The 13,124-nt window shown below is 42.7% G+C and overlaps 1 pseudogene; it reads right to left on the bottom strand.

The window, feature by feature from the left end:
• Positions 1 to 4,890: 4,890 nt before the first annotated feature.
• On the bottom strand, positions 4,891 to 7,827 carry LOC121570750 (annotated as a pseudogene).
• Positions 7,828 to 13,124: the final 5,297 nt, after the last annotated feature.

The following is a 13,124-nucleotide window of genomic DNA, read 5'->3' as shown; positions in this document are numbered from 1 at the left end:
ACACACTGTAGGTATGTACATGTATGCGGACACTTTAGAACACAGTTTCTTCACTACTTGCTGCTGTACAAACACATGCAAATGATTGACTAGACAAACTAGTCTCCTTTTATGCAACAAAACAAACAGAAAGGTAAAACTGTTTTTCTGGCGGGCCTCAAACAAATTAAAGCCAACCATGAATGGTTAATGGTTGATGCACCAACCTGCCATTACTCAACAGAGGACACAATTATAGCCTAATCAGGTGGGGTTTTATTGAGGACAATCATGCAGCTTACTACAACCCTCCCAACCGTCACTTTGAATGTGCCTATATGTAACAGTACTCTTCTTGCGTTGTGTACAATCAATCATCAACACGAACTCCATCTTGTAACACCAGTCATGGAGCTTTATTCTGATAGGAACAGCACAAAATTGCAAGTCATGCAATGCACGGCTCACCATCCAACTCTGCACTCACGCACGCTGGTTTGGTGCTTGTTCACTGGGGCATGTAGTTACCAAAATAATACAATTACAATATAATATCTTTAACAATGTACCTGATAGGAACAGCACAAAATTGCACTGTACAAAATATACAAACCCCCCACCAGACACAGTAAGTTGCTAGCTAGTATTAGCTGGAATTCTCTACAACAAATATTCACCAAAAAACACTGCATCTTATGTGTGATGTTCGAATAACATTTACAAACAAATTGATATAAATTATACATTTACATCATCACTTGGGAGTATAAAAATCACTTTTGACGTACAGTGCTTTGCAACCAACAACTTACCGCTGGTTTGGTGCTTGTTCACTGGGACGATTCTAACTGAAACATCCTCCCTCGTAAGCAAGCTACGCCAACCAGCCAATAAGATGCCATGTTGAGTAGGTGAAGGCAAGACAAAACCAAAAACCCATTGGCTTAACAATAATGTGGCAAGGGGAATCACCAATATAACCCTGTTACATATAGAAATGGTTCTGTGAATGGGGCGACTGTTATTTTTTGCTCATTGTGTAGCCTGCATATATAAGGAAAAACCAATTCAGCAACCAGAAACAACATATCAAACTAATCACCCAACATTTTTTATATAAGTTAAACAACACCAATTTCATGATAACACTTCAAAAGTTCTCAAAAAGTGGTCTTTATGAGGTTGGTGCATGTCATAATGGGTCTGCAGGCTATTATGTGGCTGGGGAATATTGCTCTGTTACAAATAGATGAAGTATAAAGTACTCCTCAACATTAATCAGGGATTCTTGAATGTCAGGACAATCCTTGTCTGGCAGGGAAACTTTATTGTTATAGTAAAAATATATATATTTTTCATTATTTGAACTTAAAAAGCAAATATAGGGGTATTTTATAAGGGAAAATATTTGTTTTTGGAATTTTCTAAATACTTTCATTATTCATTTCCATGCCTGGAAATGCCCTTGTCCGGAGCAAAGGACCCAATTTCAAACTCTCCAAAAAAGTGTTTACAATTCTAAAAACGGCAACAATGGATATTAACTGAAAAATAATCTTATGTAGTTTCTTGCATAGCCCTCTGTGTCACGCCCTGACTCTGGGGAGTCTTATTTGTTGAGTCAGGGTGTGTATTTTCTATGTGGTGTAGGTCTATGTTATATGTTTTAACTCCTGAGTGGCGCAGTGGTCTAAGGCACTGCATCGCAGTGCTAACCATGCCACTAGAGATCCAGGCTCTGTCGCAGCCGACCGGGAGACTCATGGGCGGCGCACAATTGGCCCAGCGTCGTCCAGGGTAGGGGAGGGAATGGCCGGCAGGGATGTAGCTCAGTTGATAGAGCATGGCGTTTGCAACGCCAGGGTTGTGGGTTCGTTTCCCAGGGGGGGGGGGCAGTATAAAAAAATAAAAAATATATATGTATTCACTAACTGTAAGTCGCTCTGGATAAGAGCGTCTGCTAAATGACTAAAATGTAATGTAAGTCTAGTATGTCTAGATCTATGTTGGCCGGTGTGGTTCCCAATCAGAGGCAGCTGTTGCTTGTTGTCTCTGATTGGGGACCATACTTAGGCAGCCTATTGGCACTAGTGGGTTGTGGGATCTTGTTCTGTATAAGGTTTGTTGTGTTACCTTAGGACTTCACGTGTCGTTAGTTTATTGTTTATTCGTGTAATAAACATGTTTGCATATCACGCTGCGCCTTGCTCTGACCCGTTCATCAACGTACGTGACACTCTGTGACTTTAAATAATATTTCTCTCAAAACTGTGATTCCTAAAAGATGTGTCAGGAGATTTGGTGAACTCCGTCAGATTTGTCTAAAATCATAAATTAATCAGGAATAAGCAGGGTCAGCTATACAACAAGGACCCCTTCTTCATGTCCTCATAACATGTAGTGCAACAAGACCACTCATGATCTGTTAAGTTCTCTCCTTTTGATAGATTTAAAGAAACAATATTGGAATCACCATGGTCACAACCATAAACTGTCAACTCCATCTATCTAATAGATTAAGATAGAATATGAATTTTGGTTCAAATATGTTTTTTTTATTAGGTTTTAGAATTGCTACTGTGTATACCACTTGAATGAAGAAGAACAATTACATTTTTGTTAACTGTAAAACATCAACTCTGTCAAACTTCTGTTTAATGTCAACTCCATCAGAGTGCTGAAAGTTCTAATAAAATGATTATGTTTTTATTGGGGATTTTCAAATGAATAATTTTCCATATTTTAGAATTGTTTGTATTTAACATTTATTTTTAGAGGGGAAAATCTTTCTGTTTTGAGTATCTGTTGTCCACTCTGTCACTGATAGCCCCCTTAAGATCGATTTTTTTTGTAAAACGTCCTATTAATGCGTCCTTATTACACTGTAACAAGTATTGTAGTTAACTAACAACTCATAGTTACAGTTTAATAACAACATGTAACTGGTAGTAATTTCGATCTGTAATTACAGAAGTGTAACAAGGAATGCTTGTTGCCATGCTTGTTACAAATGGGCAGGTTTCCACTAAATTCACCAACTAATTGTTTTGTTTCTTCTCAGCTGCATCCGATTCATTAACAACTGTGACAAAGGTTGGGATCCCTTGTGGAAGCGCTGGGTGTCTGAGCGATTATAGCCATAGGCTATAATTATTTAACCATGAAAGTGCACTGTTCAAAATATATCTCCAGTCAACATTGTTGCTAGTACTTGCCCCAAAAATAAAGCATACTATCTGGGTTAACTTGGTTGAGCTTACGAAAACAGATCTAGTACGAGTGTCATCTCAGATGAGGAATAAGACACTATTTCAAAGCATAGTACATGTAATGTTTGCCTACGTACAATGCAATTATTAGTTGTTACACAGGATTTAGCTAGTTAAAATGACGTGTATCTTGAGGGATACTTATTTTGTAATTAATGTGTACTTATACAGTACATTACCCATCCTGACAACCTGGCCCTCAATTTATAGCTTCTGGAAGCGCCATCCAAGTGGGAGAATAAACACACTAGTACGCCATAGAGTACATGTAATATTCACATAAGTACAATGTAAATACTAGATGTTACACAGGATTTGGCTAGTTATAATTACGTTTATCTTGAGGGGTACTTACTTGTAATTACAGAGTACCAATAGCCAGTGGTGGAAAAAGTACCCAATTATCATACTTGAGTAAAAGTAAAGATATCTTAATAGAAAATGACTGAAGTAAACGTGAAAGTCACCCAGTAAAATACTCCTTGAGTAAAAGTCTAAAAGTCTTTGGTTTTAAATATACTGAAGAATCAAAAGTAAAAGTCTCAATAAGGATCTCGTTATGCATTCAAATTGCCATCGATAAAATGCTATTGTTTTCGTTGTCCGTAGTTTATGCCTACCCATACCTTAACCCCACTGCCACCATGGGGCGCTCTGTTCACAATGTTGACGTCAGCTAACCGCTTGCCCACATGATGCCATATATACGCTGTCTGCCATCTGCCCGGTATGGTTGAAACCGGGATCAATCTGTGAAGAGCACACTTCTCCAGCATGCCAGTGGCCATCGAAGGTGAGCATTTGCCCACTGAAGTTGGTTACGACGCCGAACTGCAGTCAGGTCAAGACCCTGGTGAGGATAACGAGCACCCAGATGAGCTTCCCTGAAACGCTTTCTGACAGTTTGTGCGGAAATTCTTTGGTTGTGCAAACCCACAATTTCCTCAGCTGTCCGGGTGGCTGGTCTCAGATAATCCCTCAGGTGAAGAAGCCGGATGTGGGGGTCCTGGGCTGGCGTGGTTACAAGTGGTCTGCGGTTGTGAGGCCAAGTGGACATACTGCCAAATTCTCTAAAACGACGTTGAACATTCAATTCTCTGGCAACCGCTGTGGACCAACACTTTACATGTTGTGTTTATATTTTTGTTCAGTATAGTTGCTCCCATCATCAACTGATAAACACTATACATTCAGTAATCATGTTCTAGAATTAAGAAGAGCAACAATAAAGACTGAGGTTTCTTTATAGAGTTCTATGAGTTCACATAATAACACTTCTAACATCTCCTGTTACAAATTCCTTGTTGAATAAATGTATCCTTTTCTGGCCCACCCATGGCTGCACCCTTGTACAGCCATGTGAAATCCATAGATTAGGGCCTAATTTATTTATTTCAATTGACTGATTTCCTTATATGAACTGTAACTCAGTAAAATCGTTAAAATTGTTGCATGTTGCGTTTATATTTTTGTTCAGTATACATGGTCATTTAGAGTTGTGTGACGGTGAAATCAACTAGCTCCCCCTGTAGGGCAGACTGAAGAGTCAGCAACCAGCATGCCACGGTGGAGGCAGAGCGAACACTGAGATCCACAGCAAAGCTCCTGGAGACAGCTACTTCTTTGTCCTGAATCTTAAGTTTCAAGCTGGCAACAGGAACCTCATGATAGGTCTCACTATTTTATAAGCAGGATATGACTCATGCTCCTCCTCAGCATCAAGCATCAAGCCGACTCCTCCTTCTCCTCCTCCTCCTCCTCCCATTGTCTGAGTTTGTCCACCATAATCTGGCACTGTCTGTGCAGGGGGCCTGGGGAGTCCGGGTTGGCCGCTCATGAACTGGAAGATTGACCCGGAGAAGCCTTGCCTGGATCCTGAGGGCTTCTCCCCCTCCTTGGGTTTGTGGGCCACCTGTGAGTCCTCTCCCTGGGGCTTGGTGACCACCATGGAGGTGAGATGAGTCATGAAGCCACACTTCCGACAAAGATCCAGGGCCTCATTCTACACCTTCTCTTTCGCCTTCCCACTCGACTGCACCTTTTTGTCCAGTAGCTGCTTTACAGTGAGGTAGTCCTACAGCCTCTGGATGTGGCTGTCAGAACTGGCTTCAATGGGGTCCTCCATTGGTATTGTCTCAGAGTACATCACCCTATTTATTTTTGATATGGCTATGACCTCTGCGGTGAACATCTCTATGTTGTTGTCGGTGATCTTGCCAGACACCACGATCTTGGAGCCGTTGTAGTACTGGCTGAAGTTGGTCTGGGTCAGGTTAGCCCCACTCAGGTACACCATCTGCATGTCCATCAATAGGGGTGAGGCCACCTCTTCATAAAATCCCTGTTAATCATACAGTACAGGTAGCCTAGTTGTTATGAGTGTTGGGCCAGTAACCGAGAGGTCGCTGGTTTGAATCCCAGAGCCAACTAGGTGAAAAATCTATCAATGTGCCCTTGAGCATGGCACTCAACCCTAATTGCTCCTATAAGACACTCTGGATAAGAGTGTCTGCTAAATGACTAAAATGTAAATGTACAGAATCCATTAGTCCTGCCCCCTGCTCCTCCTTGTTGCCTCTCAAAAAATCTACATTGAGGAAATCAGGATATAACAGTCAAGCCTCCTTAGATGAAATACAATCTAATTGCGCTTTAAAGGTTGGTTCAGCCCTTTTATATTCCATTTACTGAAGCTTAGTCGGGACCATTTTTGATCATTTGTGTTTTATGATTTATGTTGAGCTACACTACATAGCCAAGGGTATGTGGACACCCCTTCAAATTAGTAGATTTGGCTATTTCAGCCACACCCGTTGCTGACAGGTGTATCAAATCGAGCAAACAGCCATGCATTCTCCATAGACAAACATTGGCAGTAGAATGGCCCGTACAGAAGAGCTCAGTGATTTTCAACATGGCACCGTCAGAGAATGTCACCTTTCCAAAAAGTCAGTTTGTCAAATTTCGGCCCTGCTAGAGCCCCGGTCAACTGTAAGTGCTGTTATTGTGAAGTGGAAGTGTCTAGGAGCAACAACGGCTCAGCCGCGAAGTGGTAGGCCACACAAGCTCACAGAACGGGACTGCCAAGTGCTGAAGCATGTAAAGATTGTCTGTCCTCGGTTGCAACACTCACTACCGAGTTCCAAACTGCCTCTGGAAGCAAGGTCAGCACAAGAACTGTTCGTCGGGAGCTTCATGAAATGGCTGAGCAGCCGCACACAAGCCTAAGATCACCATGCGCAATGCAAAGCGTCGGCTGGAGTGGTGTAAAGCTCGCCGCCATTGGACTCCGGAGCAGTGGAAACGTGTTCTCTGGATTGATTAATCACCCTTCACCATTTGGCAGTCCAAAGGACAAGAGATGGTGAGAACGCCAGGAGAACGCTACCTGCCCGAATATATATAGTGCCAACTGTAAAGTTTGGTGGAGGAGGAATAATGGTCTGCGGCTGTTTTTCATGGTTCAGGCTAGGCCCCTTAGCTCCAATGAAGGGATATCTTAACGCTACAGCATGCAATGACATTTTAGACGATTCTGTGCTTCCATGTTTGTGGCAACAGTTTGGGGAAGGCCCTTTCCTGTTTCAGCATGACAATGCCCCTGTGCAAACGAGGTCCATACAGAAATTGTTTGTCGAGATCGGTGTGGAAGAACTTGACTGGCCTGTACAGAGCCCTGACCTCAACCCCATCTAACACCTTTGGGATGAATTGGAACGCCAACATCAGTGCCAGACCTCACTAATGCTCTTGTGGCTGAATGGAAGCAAGTCCCCACAGCAATGTTCCAACATATTATTATTATTATTATTATTATTATCAAGTGGAAAGCCATCCCAGAAGAGTGGAGGCTGTTATATCAGCAAAGGGGGGGACCAACTCCATATTAATGCCCATGATTTTGGAATGAGATGTTCGACGAGCAGGCGTCCACATACTTTTGGTCATGTAGTGTATGTAAGAAAAAATTCAAATCCATTGTAGTGCAGAGACTGTAGTGTGAATACACAGTGTGTGTTCCCTTTCTTGCAGCTGCAGAGCAGCATCAGATTCCTCATATATTCTGCATCCCACACTGTGCCATCTTCTCCAGGAACTCAAAGTTGACATCCATTCCAAAGCCAAGACAGTAGAGCGGGAATTTCTTACCAATGGCTTCCTTTACGTTCTTGTGGATCTTTTCCAGGTTGGTCTCACCTGTGGTTGGGTCTCCATCAGTGAGCAGTGTGCGGAGGGAGGCTGAGCCCTCTCGTGGGAGTCGGTGTAACATGGCTGTGCCCTCCAAGACTGCAGCATTAATGTCGGTGGCTCCTCTGTCGTGAATGTGTAGTGCAAAGCTCTTGGCAGCCTCCAGGTTTTCCTGGTTGGCCGGCAGCAGCTCCTTCTTCCAGGTAGATACAAAGTAGTTGAAGGTGATTAGGCCAAAGTGGTTGTCCTCTGCCAGGTCTACCAGGATCTTCAACAAGGCCTCACAGGTCTGCTCCATTTTCCTGCCATGCATGGAGCCACTCCGATCAACGATGAAGACCACATTTTTTGGTATGCGTGGTAGGTCACTGGGAGCAAGGTGATGGACAAAATATCATTTTGACTCCCATGGACGTGTTCCTGTGGACGTCATAGACAATGACCAGGTCTTTGTTCAGGTCCTGCTCTCCACAGCTGTCACAATGCACCTTTTATTTATTTATTTTTTGGGGCCCATCCTCTTCGGAGGACAAAAATAAACTTTGTTTTTACAGCTTTTTCTTTAGTTGTTACATGTTCAGTGTGCAGCATTTTCCTTTCTGTTTTACATGTACATTCTACACACATTTTACATACATGGCACTTTTTGTATTTATTATTATATATTTATTTTTTTACAGTAATTAGATAGCAAGAATAAAGTTATTTGATATGTTGATATAGATTACATCTAGATAGATAGTACTTATAAATTATACATTGTGTTTTCAGTCATGAGCTTTTAAACCCACCCCTCAGCTACTCTGTCCATCCCACCTACAGTATCTCTGTAAACCACCCTCTTATGATTTCCATGTGCCATATATTTTTCAACTGTGCAGTGATGTTTTACTTAAATTCTGAACCTGTCTAATCTGTCAGATTGTAAGTTAAAGATACATATTTTTACAATGATTGATTGACTATGGTTTTACAAATCTCCCAACAATGCTATTTGTAGGGTTAATTTTTCATAAATGCGATTTTTTCAGCCCCTCCTGAACCTGTGATCAGAAACAAGCTACATGGGGGCAATAACAAAATAAGTGATCTAATGATTCTGTCTCTTCATAGCTACATCTGCAGAGCTGAGATGGTTGTATGATCCATATACATAACATTCTGTTTGTGGCAAGAATTTTGTATAATAATTTAAATTGAAAAACTAAGTTTTGAATCTGGCGTTATTTTGTGTATCAGTTCATAAACCATGTGCCATGGAATCGGCACATCGAAATATCTCTTCCTCACTATTTTGCAACCTGTATGGCACTTCCGCCGAGGCTGCCTCCTTGTTCAGGCAGGTTTCGGCGTTCGGCGTCACCGGCTCACTAGCTATTGCCGATCCATTTATCATCACTCCATTTGTCTTGTCCTATCAATCACACACACCTGGTCCTTAGCCCTCATTATTCATTGTATAAGTGTTCCCTCTGCTTCGTTGTCTGTGTGGGTGATTGTTTGAAAGTGAGCTGTGTGTAGCGCGGTTGAGCTACCCTTACCTTGCTGTTGCCAGGGTAGAATTTTCCCCTGTGCCTATGTTTATTGGATTTGAGCGCATTTGTGTGTTAACGAAGGATTAAACGCTGTATTCGGTGATTACCCTCCTGCGCCTGACTCCTTTCATCACACTCGGTCAACATTTTGGTCCTCAAGTAAAACATGTATACATTTTTATTTTATTTTTTTGTTGTTGCCAATTTTGGTCTTTAATAAAGGGCAGAAAAACAAGTTTCCTACCTTCTCCCCCGTCCACTTGCCTCCTCCATTTTTTTTGGTAATGCTGCAATCAGTTGGTTGTAATTTTGGATAGAGCAAACATTTCCATAATAATATGCCATTTAGCAGACGCTTTTATCCAAAGCGACTTACAGTCATGTGTGCATACATTTTTACGTATGGGTGGTCCCGGGGATCGAACCCACTACCCTGGCGTTACAAGCGCCATGCTCTACCAAATGAGCTACATATATATACTGTACTGTATGTTTGCATTTGACATAACTCCACCTTTCCTATTCATAATATCATTAACAAAGATAATACGTTTTTATAATGAAAGTAAAAAATTAAAATAAATTAGAATATTTGAATTTAACCATTTTTATTTGTTGTAATATCTGTTCTGTCTTTTCTGGAGGATGAAACTGGAATTGCAACCAGCTTTGTATGGCTTGTTTTAGAAAGGGCGATATTTTGAAAAAGGTTCAATTTTCAGTTAACTGAAAGTGAGAGGTTGTAATCTGGATATATCCTCTTTCTTTGCGAATGGTAAATTACTTGATTACTGCTGTTTAGAGTTCTCTTTTATTGTATTTTTTTTTGTGTTGTCTTTTGCTCACTAGGCTATACTCATGCTATCTTTGTGGGACATGCTATCTTTCCTAAAATAGCCTACCTTCCAGTTGGGGGAGAAACAAAACAAAAAGGGGCACAGGAAGGGTGCAGCCAAGAAGGCAGGTGTCAATTTTCTCTTGATCCTTAACCAGGTTGTCATGCCTCTGCTTCATACTGCTTGCACAGCTGGTTCAGCAAGGTACAAGGTTACAGAATGTTCAGTTAGATCAGGTCAGAATTCGACCAAAACAATTCAGGTCGCTTTCCCCTGGTCAGATGTTGCATGAATCAACCAACGCTTACATACAACGTCATCGACTGTGTCATTGACTGACTTATTGCTAGAACATATGATGTGGTTAGCTGATATGTCAAAAATATCTATCCATGCCTTATAAGATCTGGCATGCGTCAGCAGCGCCTGGGCAGAGGATGTGCCCTCTGTCTGCTATGCATGATGACGTCATGTCGCTACAAGGAGAGGGAGGCTGACACATTGACAGTACTACTCATAGACACTAGGTGACAGTATAGTATCATAGTTCCTGCTTGTAACATGAACGTTTCAATGAGAACCTTCTCTAGGCTCTACTCTCTAGGCCCTTTACTCTTTTCTATTTTTACCAATGACCTGCCACTGGCATTAAACAAAGCATGTGTGTCCATGTATGCTGATGATTCAACCATATACGCTACGCGTCAGCAACCACAGCTAACGAAGTCACTGAAACCCTTAGCAAAGAGTTGCGGTCTGTTTTGAAATGGGTGGCCAGTAATAAACTAGTCCTGAACATCTCTAAAACTAAGAGCATTGTATTTGGTACAAATAATTCCCTAAGTTCTAGACTTCAGCTGAATCTGGTAATGAATGGTGTGGCTGTTGAAGTTGAGGAGACTTAATTACTTGGCGTTACCTTTGATTGTAAACTGTCATAACATATAGATTCAATGGTTGTAAAGATGGGGAGAGGTCTGTCTGTAATAAAGAGATGCTCTGCTTTTTTGACACCACACTCCACAAAGCAAGTTCTGGGGTATGGACAATAGGGGATGATGAGAAAGGAGGGTGAGGAGGGAGAGAAAGAGAGAGAGGTGGGGGCTGGGAAAAGAGAGGATGGGGAGAAAGGAGGGGGGAGTGCTCTCTGCAGATATTCTGGTGGCTTCATTCTCACCAGCAAACCATGTTGGCCTACTTACTCCCTCCCTCTCTCTCTCTTTTTCTCTCTCTTTCTCTCTCTCTCTCTCTCCCGCGCTCTCCACACGTCTCCTCCATCCCCATCACATCACTCCCAACTCCCTCTTCTCTTTCCAGGCTAACCTCCTCTCGTCTTGCAAAACAAGTCCTTTTTTAACTTATTTTATTTTTTAAAGAAATGCTGTGTTCCTCAAGGAAAATAGAATGTCAAGTGAATCTGATGGAGATACATTCCATTTGGCAGAGATAGGTTCCTCTTAGAGAAGTACATGATTTGCTCTTATTGTTGCATTGCACTACACGGTACGGTACTGTATGTACTGTAAGCCAAGAAAACACCATTGAATTTGATTGAAAATGTTACAGAAAATCTCGTGCTCCTCTGGTAGAAGACTGTGAGCAGTAGGAGCCTACTTATGAGCGGGTTAATAATTCCAGCTGTTTAAAAATGTATTGTGCTTACATCAGCACCGCTTCTGCCTGCCTGTGTGTACTGCAGCACCTAGACAGGCACAGCACACCAAGACACACACACACACACACACACACACACACACACACACACACACACACACACACACACACACACACACACACACACACACACAGGGGATTGAGGAATTAGCAGCCCTCTATCTGTGAGCATTCTGTGAGTCCCAGTTTTAAGCATCATTAACATAGTCTACTCATCAACCTGATCACATGAACACACACAGCCCAATGCTAACACACCTGATTTAAGGGCTTGATAATTGGTTGATGAATTGAATCAGGTGTACATTGGGCTGGAACAAAAGCCTGCACTCCCAGTGGGTTCCCGGGACACAGCATTGGAGAAAGATGACAGTTTTGGCAACATAGCTATTTCTGCCCTCTGTAGCCTGGCCGTCTACTCACTGCAGTAAGTCTGTCCTTTGTAGCCTGGCTGTATAGTGACTTCTTACTGGAGTTGTTCTGTCCTTTCTTGCCTGTCCGCATAGTGACTACTTACTGCAGTAGGTCTGTCAGAGCAGAGTCAGAGAGAGACGGTTCACCAGGGACGGAGAGGCAGAGGCAGAGGGAGAGAGCTCTACATGCCTCCAGCCAATGAATTATTCAGCTTTATGAATCATTGAGTCACATACGGCTCCTTCTTAGGCTGCAACCCAGAACCACCCAGCCTCACCCAGCCTCACAGCCTGCAGGATGCACCCACCCACTGCTTGGTCTGACCTGAGCTTTCAGAAAAACACCTCCTAGGGCTTAACATGGGTTTCACAAGTTATATGGATGGTTGCACAGACCCAGATGAAGCCTACTCAGGGACCTCTCCATTGAGGGTGCTTATTGGAACCTGTGTTATTATGGGTCCAGGCAAATAAGGCGACCACCCCTGAGAGGGTTTTGTATCTCTGCACACATGCCCATACTTATCCATTGTTAGTTGTCCATTGCCATTGGTGTTGACTATGGCGTTTCTCTCATTGCTGGTAAGTATCTTAGTTCCAATTTTTCCAGTGCTTATTCTACAGAGTATGGGAGAGGAGGAAGAGGAGGAAGGAGGAGGAGGAGGAGGAGGAGGAGGAAAAGGAGGAAGAGGAGGAAAAGGAGGAGGAGGAGGCTAGGCTATGCTTGAAGGGGGAGAGACCGGGTCTCCTGCAGGGGATGATTAGGGACTTCTGACTGAGAGCACAGCACACTCCATGGTGGCAGAGATTATCAGCTGGCCACACAGACAGCATATATCAAACAATGACAGTGACAAGTATGCCACAGAAGCTTGGGACATATGGGCACACATGCACTGCAAACACACGCACGCACACACACACACACACACACACACACACACACACACACACACACACACACACACACATCTTAGAATTAACTCCCCCCCTTCCCTTTATTCATAGGCCTACTGCCATAGCTAAAAAGGTGCTTCTTTCATGAGTTGAGTAGGCCCCTCCACCCCACGTTTGATATTCTACTGTGTACCATATTGCACTCTCCACCCATCCATCTTTTTCTCTACACAGTGCTTTTTTCTGTTTCTGATTTTGACGTATTACTCTGGCTCAGAGTTCGACCTGCTCAAGCGCATTCGATGCCTTTAGCATCAGACGGGTATGTCCGCG

The sequence above is a fragment of the Coregonus clupeaformis genome, chromosome 7 (genome assembly GCF_020615455.1).
Source record: "Coregonus clupeaformis isolate EN_2021a chromosome 7, ASM2061545v1, whole genome shotgun sequence".
Lineage (NCBI taxonomy): Eukaryota > Metazoa > Chordata > Actinopteri > Salmoniformes > Salmonidae > Coregonus > Coregonus clupeaformis.
Note: the sequence above shows the minus strand (reverse complement) of the source record. Positions and strands in the feature narration are given on the sequence as shown.